The sequence below is a fragment of the Furipterus horrens genome, unplaced genomic scaffold, assembly GCF_987537825.1.
Source record: "Furipterus horrens unplaced genomic scaffold, mFurHor1.1.pri manual_scaffold_1, whole genome shotgun sequence".
NCBI lineage: Eukaryota > Metazoa > Chordata > Mammalia > Chiroptera > Furipteridae > Furipterus > Furipterus horrens.
The window spans coordinates 79183494-79198263 of NW_028327171.1; the positions used below are offsets into that span (position 1 = coordinate 79183494).

General features: G+C 34.8%; 1 pseudogene; it reads left to right on the forward strand.

Annotated features, from left to right (window-relative positions):
* LOC150021342 (RAD9, HUS1, RAD1-interacting nuclear orphan protein 1 pseudogene) overlaps positions 1-14770 on the forward strand; it is a 48172-nt pseudogene that overhangs the window by 15234 nt on the left and 18168 nt on the right.

Below are 14770 nucleotides of genomic sequence, written 5' to 3' on the forward strand. Positions count from 1 at the left end.
AGGCAATGGGATATTCCTAAATAACTGTTTATGGATATATGTATTCCCCATTATGTGGTCTTAATTTTTAATTTGTTAAATAATATGTTTTCTTATCATTGTATATGAATGCAGATTTCAGATCAATGTTGTTAGACCTTATGTTACAGAGTGGGGGTCTCCAAGAATCCCCAGAGCCTGCGGGTTGGGGGATGGGGAAAAGGAAACAGCTTTTAAAATGCTGTCACAAATGACTTTGATACTTCCAAGGCCCCAAGAAGATGGGAGAGGTTTTGGACCATAGGATGGTGTGGAAAAGCACACACAGTCTGTGTAAGGTTCTATGAATGGTCAGAACTGGTTACCACACCCACTGTGTCAGAGGATGCAGTCAGGGGTTCAAAAATAGGCAGCAGACATTTTAGCTGAGTTCTCCATATGGTTTTGAGAAGGGAGGTTCTCCATGCGGCTTTGAAAAGGTAAAGAGAGAACCATGAGTGATCCGGTGCAACATGGCACATGATTCCATGGACTGTTATAAGGAGGCTGATGACATCGTACCCCAGATCCTGAAGAAGACGGCTGACAGATAAGAGATGGGGAACTTCTGGGCATGTTTTTGGCTTCTAGTTTTTTGGGGAGCAAGGGAAGTGCCGGGTCCTATGGGAGAACAGGGCTCTGAGCTGAAGTGCTCACTGTCCTCCCCAGGTTGGAATATTGTAAATATGTTTTCCTCAACACTAGTTATTGGGTTTTACACCAAGGCGCCACGTGAAAGAACCCCCTTTTGCTCTGTAACACTTAGATATACTTAAATCTTTAACATAGAGAAGGAAATTAAGCCACTTATAAAATTATTAATTTTAGGGGATAAATGTGAAAATATACTGAAGTTGGTTTAGGCCTTAGTAAAACTTATGTTATTTAAATCACTACGTAAAGGGTGTCATAACTGCAGGCCCATTGAAATAGCCTTGAGCTCTAGAACCTTGATGTGATCTTGCAAGTAGCCCTAAGCAATTAGTTACCAGGATCCATTAAGTAACAAATCTCAAAATGGTAAAGTGAGCTTACTCTCAGACCAGGAATTCCTACTTCTGTGTGGTAACCAGCCACTGCTTTCTAGCACTTCCAAAAATGGACAAAAAATCCAAAAAGATCATTATACTCCTATATGATCAAGAATGCAATTCATTATACTGTTGCACTGATGTAAATTTAAGCAAATGTTGAGAATTGCTGCCTTCAAAACAAGAAACATGTAAAAAAAATGAAAAAAATTATTATATTGGGAAATTTACCTAGGTCACAGCCTATCATCGACAGCATATTTTTAATAAGAAACTAATTGCTTAACTTGTCATGATTCTTATTTTCTCTACATTTTTGGAAACATTTGATTTTTGTTTTACTTAAGAATAAGGGAATGGTCTTGTTTTTCTTGGGAGCTAATTTCTTTTAAATTATGAATCTTATCACTCTAGAAATTTTAAACATTTATCTTTCACTAGATCACCCTGTTACTGGCTTTGCAATTTTATTAAAAGTTTTGTGCCCGCAGACCCATGTGAGACCATTTTTCTTCCCATAATGTGGAAAGCCACTTCCATATGGAAGGTTTGCCATTCCACTGCCTTTCAGGCCCATTTCTGAGTGGGATGTAGCGCACTAGCCATGTATTTCTGTTTCCAGTGCACTAAGCAGATCATTCAAGAATAAGGCCTACACCTTTTTGCCTTTTATAAACTTGTCATAGGGAGGTTTCTGTGAGACCACAGTTGTGGGTTGAGAGAGAGGCAATGAAGAAGTAGGAACAGGTGCTACAAGAGTCTTAGTTACCTGCTTGTGAAGTTTATATAAGTCTTTAGGACCTGCCAGAGCTTTGTCTTATTTATCTCGCTTGTACTTTATGACAGAATGCTGCTGTGTACATCCCATGTGTGCTGGATTATCATCACATGGACAGTCTGGTTCATATGGTCTTTAGATATCTCATGTTCAGCTATTTAGTCTGTACAAGGGTCCAATCACCAGCGGGGAGCTTCTTTGCAAATGTGGAGGAGTTGCCAAAAGAGGCAGGCATGGGTTTATTTAAAAAACCCTTAGGGATTTTACTCATTTTCTTTCTGGGATTACCAGAAACTTCTTTCAGCATCTGTATGCCACAGACAATTCCTAACCCATTTGAACTGCCGACTCATTATGCCCAATAGTTGCACAATTATACCACAGCTTAAGCCTGATAAAGTAAAATTTCTTGCTCTAGACCACACTCAAAACTGACAAACTAGGTGCCTGGTAACTGGGTATAAGCCGCTCATTCAAATATGTGATACTTTTTCTCTAATATCTCTATATATCCATAAAACAGTATGCTTATTTTTTTTGAGGCTAGTCTTATCTTTTACTTTAGAAAGACTATTTTTGACATGACCCAAGCTATTGGACTTCTGGAAACTGAATCAATAGGGGAGACTCATGGACATTTGTAGTTAGTCTCCTACTTGATGGCACAGATTTGTTTACTAAGTTGTCCTGAGTGTTGGCTAATTAGCAAATGGACACGGACTCTATATATTATGAAAGAAAGCTGGAGTTGATATAACCCTATTGCAAAACAACAAAGTTACACAGTTGTCTCTAACATGTAAATGCAAATTGCTTATGATTCTGCTTTCTGATTTTAATATAAAATAAATTATTTGCTGCATAGCAGGTGCTAAAAGTTGTGTTGAGTTGTGTCTGTAAATATACCTGATCTGGAGCCAGAGGTGGGATGGGCAACAGCCCTAAATTTTTTGATGGTCTTTCGTTTACCATGACCCATCAAGCTTTTGCAGTGACTCAGTAGGCTAGTTAATTGGTGCTGTGCTAGGAATCACAACGATTGCATAATGGAAGTTCTTGATAGTGGCACCAATATTTGTAATTCTCTCAGGGATGGTAGTTTAGTTTACTATTTTCAGGGAGGAAAGAGATACAGAGGAGTTTCCTTGGTGTTTCTTCCCATAATAGCTCTTGATCCATATAGTAGGTAACCAATATAAATATTCTGCCTAGTAATTAAGTATACAGTTAATTCTTGAGCAACACAGGTTTGAATTGTGTGGTTCCATTTAAATGAGGATTTTTTTCAGTAAGCCCTTCTGATCCCTGGGTTTTGCATCCTGGGATTCATCCAACCATGAATTAAAAACAATATTTTCAATCCATGACTGGGAATCTGTGGATGTAGGGAGCCAACTGCATGCATTGATCGACACCTTTTTATATAAGAGACTTGAGCATCCACAGATTTTGGTATCTGTAGGGGATATCAAGGGACATTTGGAGAATCAAATGTATACAGGTTTTTGCCTGGGTGGGGATTATCACCCCTAATCCTCATGCTGTTCAAGGTCCAACTCTATTCTTTTTCTACTCTATGTTCTGAAATCACTGCTAGAACAATTTGAGGCTTACTCTGACTAGTGGAACATGATTGCATTTGGATCTCTGAGGAAATACCTGAATTCAGAGTCAGTAACTAATAAATTATGAAATAGTGAGTATTTCTCTTCCTAAGATTTTACTTGTAAATGGTAATGGGTCCGTTAGGGAACCAAATGCAGGTTTCTTGTTTAAACTAAGAGCCTCAGCCTTTATCGTGGGTGGGGTTTGTCTTGACTTAGGTATAATAACTAAGAGGTGAGTATTCAAAAAGTCAATTTGGGTCAATTTTCCCCCAGCAAATATAAAACTTATTATCCCATCACATCTGGAAGCACTTGAGTGGACTTCTAGGGATCAACTTATTTTATTTCTCTGGTTATGAGTAATTAGCAATAACCACAGATTCCTACAAATCAAACCAGTGTGTTGATCATTTTCATTTTCTCCATATGACTTACTGCGTAATGGCATACCCCTTCTCCCTGGTGGCTGAATGCCTCCACCTGCATTCTACCACTCTAGAATGCCATTATTACTACTGAGTCTAAGACACTTAGAGCCAACTACCATACATGCTCCCCAGACTTCCAGCTATTTAGATTTGTCAAGGATTTTAACTCATTTAGTGTTATATGCATATACACTATCTCTTCCTTGATTGGACCTTCCTTGTACCTTACTGTCCATACTATGCTGAGATATAAGCCTTGTTATAGATCTGTAAATAAGGAAAGGAGGAGGAAATAATTCTAGAGATAATTTAATTATTTTATGAGGCTAAGTGTCCCAGATGTAACCAAGTATTGAGGATGGACTGATTTTTTTTTTTTTTTTTTTTTTCAGTGAAGAAAGGCTTAGGACAACTTCAAGTTTCAAGGTTTTCAGACTCTTTCATGTCTGTTTAATATCCCCATTTCATGTCTCGGTCCTGCTCCTTTCTCACTAGTGTCATTAGCTAAAAGACCTGGTCATTGAACATCCAATTGGTGCTGGAACTCCAACCCTTACTACAAATTTCAATGCATGGTTCTTAGTCATGTATGCCCTGTGACTGGAGGAGGTTAATAATCTTCATGAAAGCTGTCATAAAGATAATTTGTTTTTTTAAAATACATATATTCTTAGTTTCACATGCATGGTTCTAAATTTCTCTTTGTCCTTTCTCCAATTCTCTAGGGCTGTTAGAAGAATCCAGATGACTCTTTTGAACTTTAAAGTCACAGTTTTTGTCACAGCACAGCGTCCAAGCACTTAATCTCCCAATGTTGTTTCCTCCCACTGTATTTTATTCAAATGTTACAACCAGTGATAATTTGAGTACATATGATGCCCCCACATTCCACAGTTACTTGTGTCCCATTTCCCCCCCAGAATGGAGGTTATCTGTGAGCTTCTGAATTATATGAACAACAAAATCTCATAACCCCATTTTGAGGCTAAGTTTCCTAGGACACTCCTGGTATCAATTGCTGTTTTAAACAACAGAAAATAGATGGCACACTTGAATTGGGATAATTTAAAGATAGTTTATTTATAAAGTAGTGAGTTAAATAGAAATGGCTAGATTCTGAGAAAACCACAAATATTAATGCAGAATCCCAGAACCTTCCTATGAGAAGTTACTCTCCCTAGGTATAGAGGTGATGTGAAGTAGAAGAGGTTTTTAGAACCAGAAGAAATTGTGTAGAATAGGCCATTTTAAGTTAATCAGTGCCCTCTTCAAGAAGTGCAGCCAGGCTGAGTTGACTTCAAAGGAAGAGAGCCAGGTAGCCTTGTCCTTGTTCTTATCCCTTCATTCACAATTTCCCTGGACCTCCCCAGTTGGAAGTGGAAGGCATAGGACATCTGATAATATATTTCAATAGGTCAGCCTATTGTGGCACAGAGTGAGGAGTGGAATTGGAGGGCCAAATACAGATGTCAAGCGTATCTTATATTTTTCATTAATTTTTTTTTTCCTGAAATTCTGAATATAGCTTGGCATTGCATTCTTTCCTAATTGGGTATATCTGCAGTTTATTAGAAGTCTAATGCTAAAAGTACTGAATTTCCTAGAGATTCTATCTACACACACAAAAAAAAGCTGTTAGTACCTGCTTTACATAGTCAACGTGTATTTGAAGTAGAAATTATATAATTCAGAATAATGTCATGAATAGGATATTCAGTCTTAAAGATCACATTTGAGTTCATGCAGCTCAAACTTACCAGATGATACGCTTTTGCCAGGATGAACCTGAAATTCAAACATTAAGATACTATGATTCAGTCCTATATGTGATCTGCAGCTCTGTCATAGTCTGTAGGTACTTACCTCAGATTAAAGGGTAGTTTGATCATTATAGTCATTTTTTAATTTCTAATTTGAAAATTTGATGTAGACTGAGATCATATATTGCAGTAAAGTTACACACTTAAGTTTGATATAAAATATAGTTTTATTTTATAAGACATAAAATAATATTATTTTATAAGATAATGTAATTTAAGTTATAAGGCAATGTACATACATTTAAGGTCAAATTTTTTGACAGCTCAGTATGAGTTCTTTTCACTACTAGCATCAAATGAATTCACAGTTTCTCATTCTTTACATCTACTGCATAGCTACTTAAAAGTCAAGGAAACTGGAGAAATTGGGACCTGCTTTGGGGGGAAACTTTCAATTTTCATAGCTCTGCTATGAGCAATAATGATAAATGTATTGCTCAAATAAAATATGTAGAGGAAACATTTCTGACACCTCTATCAGCTGTTACCTTTTAGTTTAATATGTAAGTTAAAACAGAATGTTCAACCTTCAAGCCACACATACTTTGTGGTAATAAATACTGATGACCTGGAACATTTAAAATTCAGTATTACTGTAGAACTGGTGAAAGGAGACAAAAAGATAATTTTTATTTAAATAGTGCTGTGTTGGTAACAAAGGAAATAGTAATAACAACTTGGACTCACACTATTTTTTTCTTCATTTATGGATGCAATATCAGTTACCAGATTCTTAAATGTTTAGATGGAAATAAAAATGTCATCATAGAAAAAAAATGAATTAGAGAATAATGCACATACTTGTTTATAACATAATATTAGTTCTTTCTTATTTGTACTTTCTTTTAAGTCTAAAAATAAGAAAATGTTCTCAATTTTGACTCTGTGCCCATCTGGAAAGAAATATAAGTAGCTGATGTTAAAAGACTTACTGATAGACAAAATATGTCATTGAAAAGAGTAATTATGAACTGCTCCTAGTAAATAGCATTTAAAACTAAGTATAATATAGATTAAATCATTAGGAGCAAAGCCAGGGTCTAAAGTTTGACTGAGGCTAATTATTTTGGTTAATGAATTGTAGACTTAAGGAGATAAAGCCATAGAAGACATAGGAAGAGTAATTATTAGTCTCAGACCTTAAGGGTCCTAACTAATCATATACTAGCATTACCCTAAGGGTTTAGCATTTTGACCTCAGAAAAACTTCACTGAAGATTTGCTCCTGTTTATCAAAGCCATGAAACAAACTATTGTTTATTTGTGTTTTGAAATGCTTCATACAATGCAAATACAAATTGCTTAAATGTTTCAAAAGCCCTTCAAAATTAAAAGTATTATTTACAAATAATTTATTTTATTTTGACCTTAATTATTATCATAGCTTCAGAACACAGGCTGAATATTTTAAATACTAATTATTTTTTTATTGATTGGTTAATTGGAAAGGTGGATAAAGTAGATAACCTGACAGTAATTATACCATTTTCCTAGGTGGAATACAAAAAATAAAGATTTATCTCAAGTTTTTTAACTTGAATTGATTGTTTTATCAGAAATCCAGAGGAATAAGAAAAGTATCATAGTGATGACAAAATTTGAATAAATCCAGATTTACCATTAAATTTTTAAAAAGTTGTAAATTATAGGCTGGATTATGTGTCCTAATAATATTATGAACTATTCAATATGTAAGAATTCAGGAAAAATGACTCAAGCTTTTATTTAATTTTGCTATTGTGCTCATTCATATTCATTAATTCACCAAAAATATATTGAATCCCTTTAAAAGTTAGAAACTGTATTAGTTTCTGGAGATTTTATCACAAAATGAAAAAAGTGCTTGTCTTTTATTTAATCTTAAAACTTTAGTGCATGAGCTTATTAAATTTACTATATTGTTTTAAAAAAAGTTGCTTTGTACTTTTAGAATATCTTTAAGCATACTTCATTTGCAGCGCATGTTGCAATGATTCTTTACATTTCTCTTAGCAGACAGTGATTGATTAGGAAGTGGAAGGACTGAACTTTATTTTTTTATATTCCATGTTTTCAGTGTATGCTAATGTAGTGCTAAGCTCAGAGATTGCTACCACTCAATGTTTCTTCAATGGATGAAAGTTGTATCGTTACATAGCAGCCCTACTGTTCTTAAAAAAGAAAAAAAAAGGAAAGAAAGAAAGATATATTAGTAATTAACAATAAAAAATTGTTTGGGGTTTGATAGAATCTATCCATGGCCACTTTACACTAAAGCAATAAAGCAATAAGTAAATAAACAAATAAACACAACAAAGAAAGGAGATGCTTAAAACCTCAGAGTTTTGGGATAGTTAAATTATTTGTTCCTCACCAGTATGTCAGTTTTTTGAGAGTTGTAAATTTAAAAGCCTTTTCAATGATGCTGGAGAAAGAGTTATTGAAATGAAATCTGTTTCTTGGATATAATTCGGCTGCATAAAGCATTTGTCATTGTAAGGGCAGAATGCTCATATGATAATTTGAAAAAGAAAGTGAGTATTCTAACTGTATCAACATGGCACCATTTTTATTGAAAATAAAAAAGCAACTTAGATTTGTATTTCTGGACACTTTCTAACATAGGTCTTACTTCTCATAAATTTTAATCACATTTTCTGAACCTACAAAATAATTTTTATTGATTTATTCAATTTTGATAAGAATTTATAAATATCCATTTTGTGTATAATATTGGGGATACAAAATTATTAAATGCTGTCTTCTTTCAGGAAACATTGTATGAGAAAGAATGCATTATACAGAAAAATCTACAAAATATTTAAATAAATGGATCATACAAAATGATCACTATGTGGTAATATAAAAATTAATTTTTAAAAACTTGTTTATTTATTGAGAGGAGAAGCCCAGAAGGAGGATGGCAAAATAAGGGTTCAGGCTGAAAAAACAGTAAGGCTAAAGAAAATGTAGTAGATAAATAGAAGGAGCATAAAATATACAGGAAGCTGGCTGTGTTGTTGAAAGTTTGGATGCACATGCAAACATCTTCCTCTCTGGTCTTTGCTCATTCTTGTATTTACATTTCTCTCTCCTGCTATGTTCCTTGTTACTTCAGCCAACAACACTGCTGTATCATGAGGGATCTGCCTCTTTGCAGTTTTCCCCGTTTAGGATTAGTATAATGTTCTATTAAACTATAAAACTGTAGAGGTTTGTACAAGGAGAAGTCTTAGGGACCCCTTGGGTTTCATATATACTGCTTTCTGTTCACATTGTATTAAAACACTTATTTTCCCTTATACTAAAAAATGAATTATTAGACTAAATACAATAACTTAATTTTCCCCCTCCTGTTTTACTCAATAGGCATGAAGAACCCAATAAAGTCAGATGAGTCTTTGTCTCCCAATCAATGGAACCACCGATGTGTATCTTGGTGGAGGTGTTATATTTCTTGAGTAGCAGATTTGAGAACAGTGAGATTGACAGGAAATATTGTAAATAAATATTTAGGTGTATAATGAAAATTAGGATCCCTAGTTATACCACTTGATTCTATTAGAATTGTGGAAAAAATAGCATCACATATAAGTTACTGGCTTAGAATTTACAACACTTTGTATTATAGTACTATAATGCTTAGTACTTTAAGTAATAATACATCATTCGATATTTCTCTGAGGTCACTCACTTTTATGTGATGTGTTACATTGTGAAACCTTGGGCATAAAAGCCTTGCTTAACTTCTTACTGCTAATTATGCAAATGGAACATTATTAGAATCAATGTTGTATGCAATACTATAATTACATATAAAGCATTCTCTTGGTCTAGGGTTAGCAGTGACAAGAGAAGAATGACAGATAAGAAATGCAATTCCACAAGGAGAATAAGTTGCTATTTTAGAGAAGGCAAATTTTATTCCAAACTTTATGGATAAGGTTCTATTGTAATCAACCTGCCATCATGTAACTATTTCACTTTTCCAAAACTACAATTTGAAGGGCTACGATGTTGATGGATTTTAAGGAAAATTCTTGCATTAAATATTAGCAATAGATAATCTGCAATATCATTGGCTAATGGGGGCAAGCCCATTGTGTGGGCCCACACAAAGACTATCTCTATTACTAGGTATATTTTTCCATGAGCTCACTGAGCATGTGCCACAGTGACTGAGAAAGTATGGTGATGAACATTCTCAGAGTGGTTCATCTTTCCATTTGATTTTTCATATCCTTATATATAATGGCAATCTACCAAATGTGAGCACAACATATGACCTAAATATTTTTTAAAATAGGCCCATTTAAGAGATCCACACACAATCCTTTATTTTTCAAGTCACCATGTCTACAATTTTCTAATATTCTTTCTTAAAAATGCCTAAGCATCTAACCAAAACATTAGTCACTGCCTGTGGACCAATGAACATTTAACTCCTGTTTTTCTTTTTTTTCATCTTAAAAGCAAAGTGGATAATTAGATAGCCAGCTTGAAGCACTTCCTAATGAAATTAATTACCTTCTCTACATCAGTGGAGCTATAATGTTCTAGCATTCCACATCTGGGTGATTACAGATTTTTGTGCAGAGCCATCAGGCTTAATTAATTAAATTTATGTCTTCTTTGGACAACTGGTTTCAGAAAATTCTCTTGGGTTCACTGGTTTGTGGTAATGGATAGTAGAATTAGAGCTGGAGGGGAATTTGAGGGAATTTCCAGTGCAAACCATGAGCTCTTTCTGCACAAGAGTGGGCCTTATTCCATATGTACTACTTTCATTCTATAATGAAGTGATATTTTACTCTATTAAAATCTATGTCTTCATAGATATAATAACATGCAAATTATGATCAGAGGTTTGGGTTAAATGGTCACCTATTACCATGGTAAGTTGCTCAGGCTCTATCAGTGTTCTTCAAGAAATCAAAACTATTTTGCCAAGAAGGAGGGTTAGTTGATAGAGAAGAATTATAACAAAACCTTCAGAGACCCTGCTGGCTTCATTGCAGACACCATGCAACTGTCTTATACACCAGACATCTTTGAGCATCACTGACTTCTGTCAAAGTTTAAGGGCCTAGAGGCAAAGCTCTTGCTTGGTAACCTGTAGTATGAAAGAGAGTCTTCTTCCTTCTTTCTTCCTCCTTCTCCTTCTCCTCCTCCTTCTTCTTTCTTCTTTCTTCTTCTTCTCCTCCTTCTCTTCTTCTTTTTGGTGGGAATATCTAATTCAAAGCCTACATGGTTTTAGGACTTGTGTAAAAAGCTCTCATTTGGTCACCAGATGTAGTTTATGTTTGAAATTACAAAGGTGCTCTCTAAATATTGTCTTTTAGTTGTAGAAGGTGAGAGTGCAGCAACTTACCCTTCATTTTGGAGTGAATGTCCTGATATGCCTAGGACCTGAAACATTTACTTTTGGTGGTATTTGTTTCTAAATCTTTCTAAATCATATGCTTTTCTAAGACATATAGGAAATTTATGAATTAAATTAAATTGTTCTGGTAATGGAACCACAACCGGAACAGTAATTCTAATTTTGAGTCATTCTCTGATTAAGCTTATAAGAATTCATGCTCCTTTTCAAATACCCATTTAGCCAATTTGTTAAGATAGTCAAGAATATATTCATCTTTCCAGTCTCAATGCTACTAATCATCTGTGTCATTTCTGAAGTTATGTAGTACACCAGCTGACTTATTATTTTGGTTGAAAGAGGGAGTTGCAGGCATTTTATATTTGTTATTTCCATCATAATAATTTTTTCCATAGGGCAAGTAGATATGTAGGTGAGTATCTTCTTTAGAAATTGGAAATGTAAGCATGAGTTCAGAACCCCATGCTGCTGCTGTAAAGGCTACAGAGAACAGTCACTAAATATTTTTCAAATATGCTTCTGGATAACTCCTTCAATTTATTTCTCATTTTAGTCACAAATTTCTTGACAAAAGTTGCAAATTCTGAGATACGTTCAGAGCATAAGCCATTTATTCATGGCATGCTCTGACTTACCCAGTTCTACCCCAGTCATACGGGAACCTGATTCTATAATAGTTTTACCTCTGTAGTCAGTGAGAGGTGGCAGTGGGGGTGGAGTGATAAAATTTTAAAACAAGGGAAGAAAAAATTTCTAGGCAAAGGGATGTTTTGAGAGCTGGGGGAAATATAAGAAAATATTTCATGTCATACAGATTTAAAATATATCTTTTCTAGTTTTTAGGAACCTAATTTTTCCAAAACAATGCTGTATCTTTTACAAAGTAATATGGCTTGGCTACAAAGTCAACTGTCATTACAAATCAGCAATTTATAGGGTTACTTTGCTTTTGATTTTCAGCTATCTGTTTGTGACTACAGATGATAATAGATATTTTAACACTTTTATAAAAGGTTCCTGGATTTAAATTCATTATTTGAGCTAAAAATGTAGAAATTTGATTTTGTGCTCTTCTTAATCTGTCAGTGTCAAGAGCAACCACAAAACTTCAGTTCTTGAGTTTCTGATTAAAAAATTATCCTTTATTAGTTCCTTAGAGCTACTATAACAAAGTACCACAAATCCAAATGCACAAACATTTTCACACAAATATTTATATTTACAAATATTTATTCATAATTGCCAACACTTGGAAGCAATCAAGTAGGTGAGTAGATAAACAAAGTGTTGCATACGCAGACAACTTAAGTGCATATTAATAAGTCAATAAAAAGGCTACATACTAAATGACACCAACTCTATGAAATCATGAAAAAGGCAAGAGTATGAAATGTCATAAAACTCACTTATTTCTGGGAAAATTGGGGGAGGAAGTTAAATATGAATGAATAGGTGGACAGGAGATGTTTAAGACAGTGATATATTCTATAAGAATACAGACAAAGAGTAAAATCTAAGGTAAGACTATGAACTTAGTTAATGATGATGTATCAATATCAGCTCGTTGACTGCAAAACTGTACCGCATTAGTGTAAGACATTAAAGGTATATTTGGGAACACTGAACTTTTCATTAAAATATTCTGTAAACCTAAAACTGCTCTAAAAATGAAGCCTATTAAAAACATATGTATTGATAGGAAAAAAGCAAGAAATATTGAGGTAGTAATATAGTATATAAGTATATGTGTAAGATATAGCTCTGAGACTGCTGTGGCTAAAACACTAGGCTTGTTGGGTAGGATAGCTAGTAAACCAAGGCAGGGAAGGGGAAGGAGACATGTCTCACCCACTACCTCAGCAGTCCTTGGCCTGGTCTGATAATATTGCCAGGTGTTCCAACATCACAAAAAACACTATGTTAGCAGGGGAGGAGGGGAGCCCTTGATATTTTATATATCAGTTTCATTATCTGGGAAAGAAAGACTTGAAACTGTGTATTCACCTCAAGGCTTGGAAGGTGGGAGAGGGTCCACAGTACCCAACTTTGGGTTAAACAGCCATAAAATAACTTTGGTTAATTGCTCACCTCTGGTCACTATCAATTTTATGAGGGAGTCCCTAATGCTTACAGAAAGAGCCAATAAATAACTTTGAATAACTGCCTCAACTTTAATTAACTGCCCCTTGTTACATATCAATTTTACAACAAGATGAACCAAAGGAGTCTAAAACAAAGTAAGAATTTGGGCTAAGAGACCCTCTCATATACCTAAGTTTAGATAGCCAGGTCCCCCTGGGAAAGCTGGCACCATCTTTACCCATCAATCAATATGTAACTTCATCACCCCAACCCACCAACAATAATATGTAAGTCTTCAGAACAAAGGACCTGAGGCTCTTGCCACCCCTGCTCTTGCCACCCTTGCTCTTTGTCATCCATGATCTTGCCTTTCTCCCCCACCTTGGCAAGGCTCGTTCTCTTTCATGAGAACATATCACTAATAAAGCCTGCTTGCATGCTAATAGACTTGCTGATCTGTAATTCTTTACTACATCAGCAAGAAGAACTGGGTTTCTCCTGTAACAGGTTCTGTGGGAACCAAATGAGAAGCAAGTTTTGGGAGCAGAGCTAGCCTGAGCAGTTTTAATGTAAAACTAAAGTCTCTTTGAGCAGAGCAGTGGAAAGTCTCAGCTATACTTTCAGAAGATGCAGTTTAGAATAGCCTTAGGGATTTCTGGAACATGCAGAAACTTGCTATCTTAAGGTAACAAGCAGGTATTCAGAGGGCCTGGACTGGAGCATAGCAGTGCATGAATAAGAAGCAATCCCTTTCAAGAAAACTCCTATGGAACTGTGTAAAAAAATAAGTAGTGACTGGACAAATACTTTTTCTTTGTCCACCTCCACTGGCTTCTTCTCCTAAGTTTACAGAGTTGCTTTAATCATCTTCATCCACATGCAAGACATTTCCTTAACTTTTTATTCTTATCCAAGCTACTATCTCAGCTCCTTCATTTTACTGGAACATACTTCTTAAAATAGTGATTACACTTACTATATTCATATTCACTTTTTAAGAAAATATTTTTCTTCCTCTTTCTCCTCCTAACTTGGTTTGTTTTTCATTAACATTTTTTTTGTTGGGTTATCCTCTTCAGCTCACTTGATAGTATTGGCACTCCCAGAATGTATGTTACATGCCATTAAGTCAGCTCTGACTTCTGGCAACCCTATGAATGAGGGATGCATGTCCCTAGATTCATGTAAGTGTAAGAAAAGTTAAAAACACAAACCTTTTTTTTTTCTTTTCTGTAAGCAGTCTCATAAACATCAAGGGTTTCTACCTCACATTGTCTATCCTGGGTGCCACTTCTCAATGCTAGAGATATATTTCCATTTTCTACCTCCAAATTCCACAGTTAACTAAAACACAAAATGTTTAAAACCAAACATTTCATTCCCCATAAATATTCCACTCAGATATGAAAATATTACATTTTATAATATAGCAATCTTGTGAGTAAATTTAACAAATTTTTTTCTGACAATTCATCCCTCCTTACTCATGTAATTTATCAAGTTCAGTAAATTCTACCCCTAAAATGATTTTTAAATCTACCCTTTTCTATTTGCACTTCCCTAAGTTTTCATTATTATTTAATTCAAATCACTGTAATTACTTTCCAATAGGTTATTCTGCCACCAGTGTGGATGCTGGAGTCA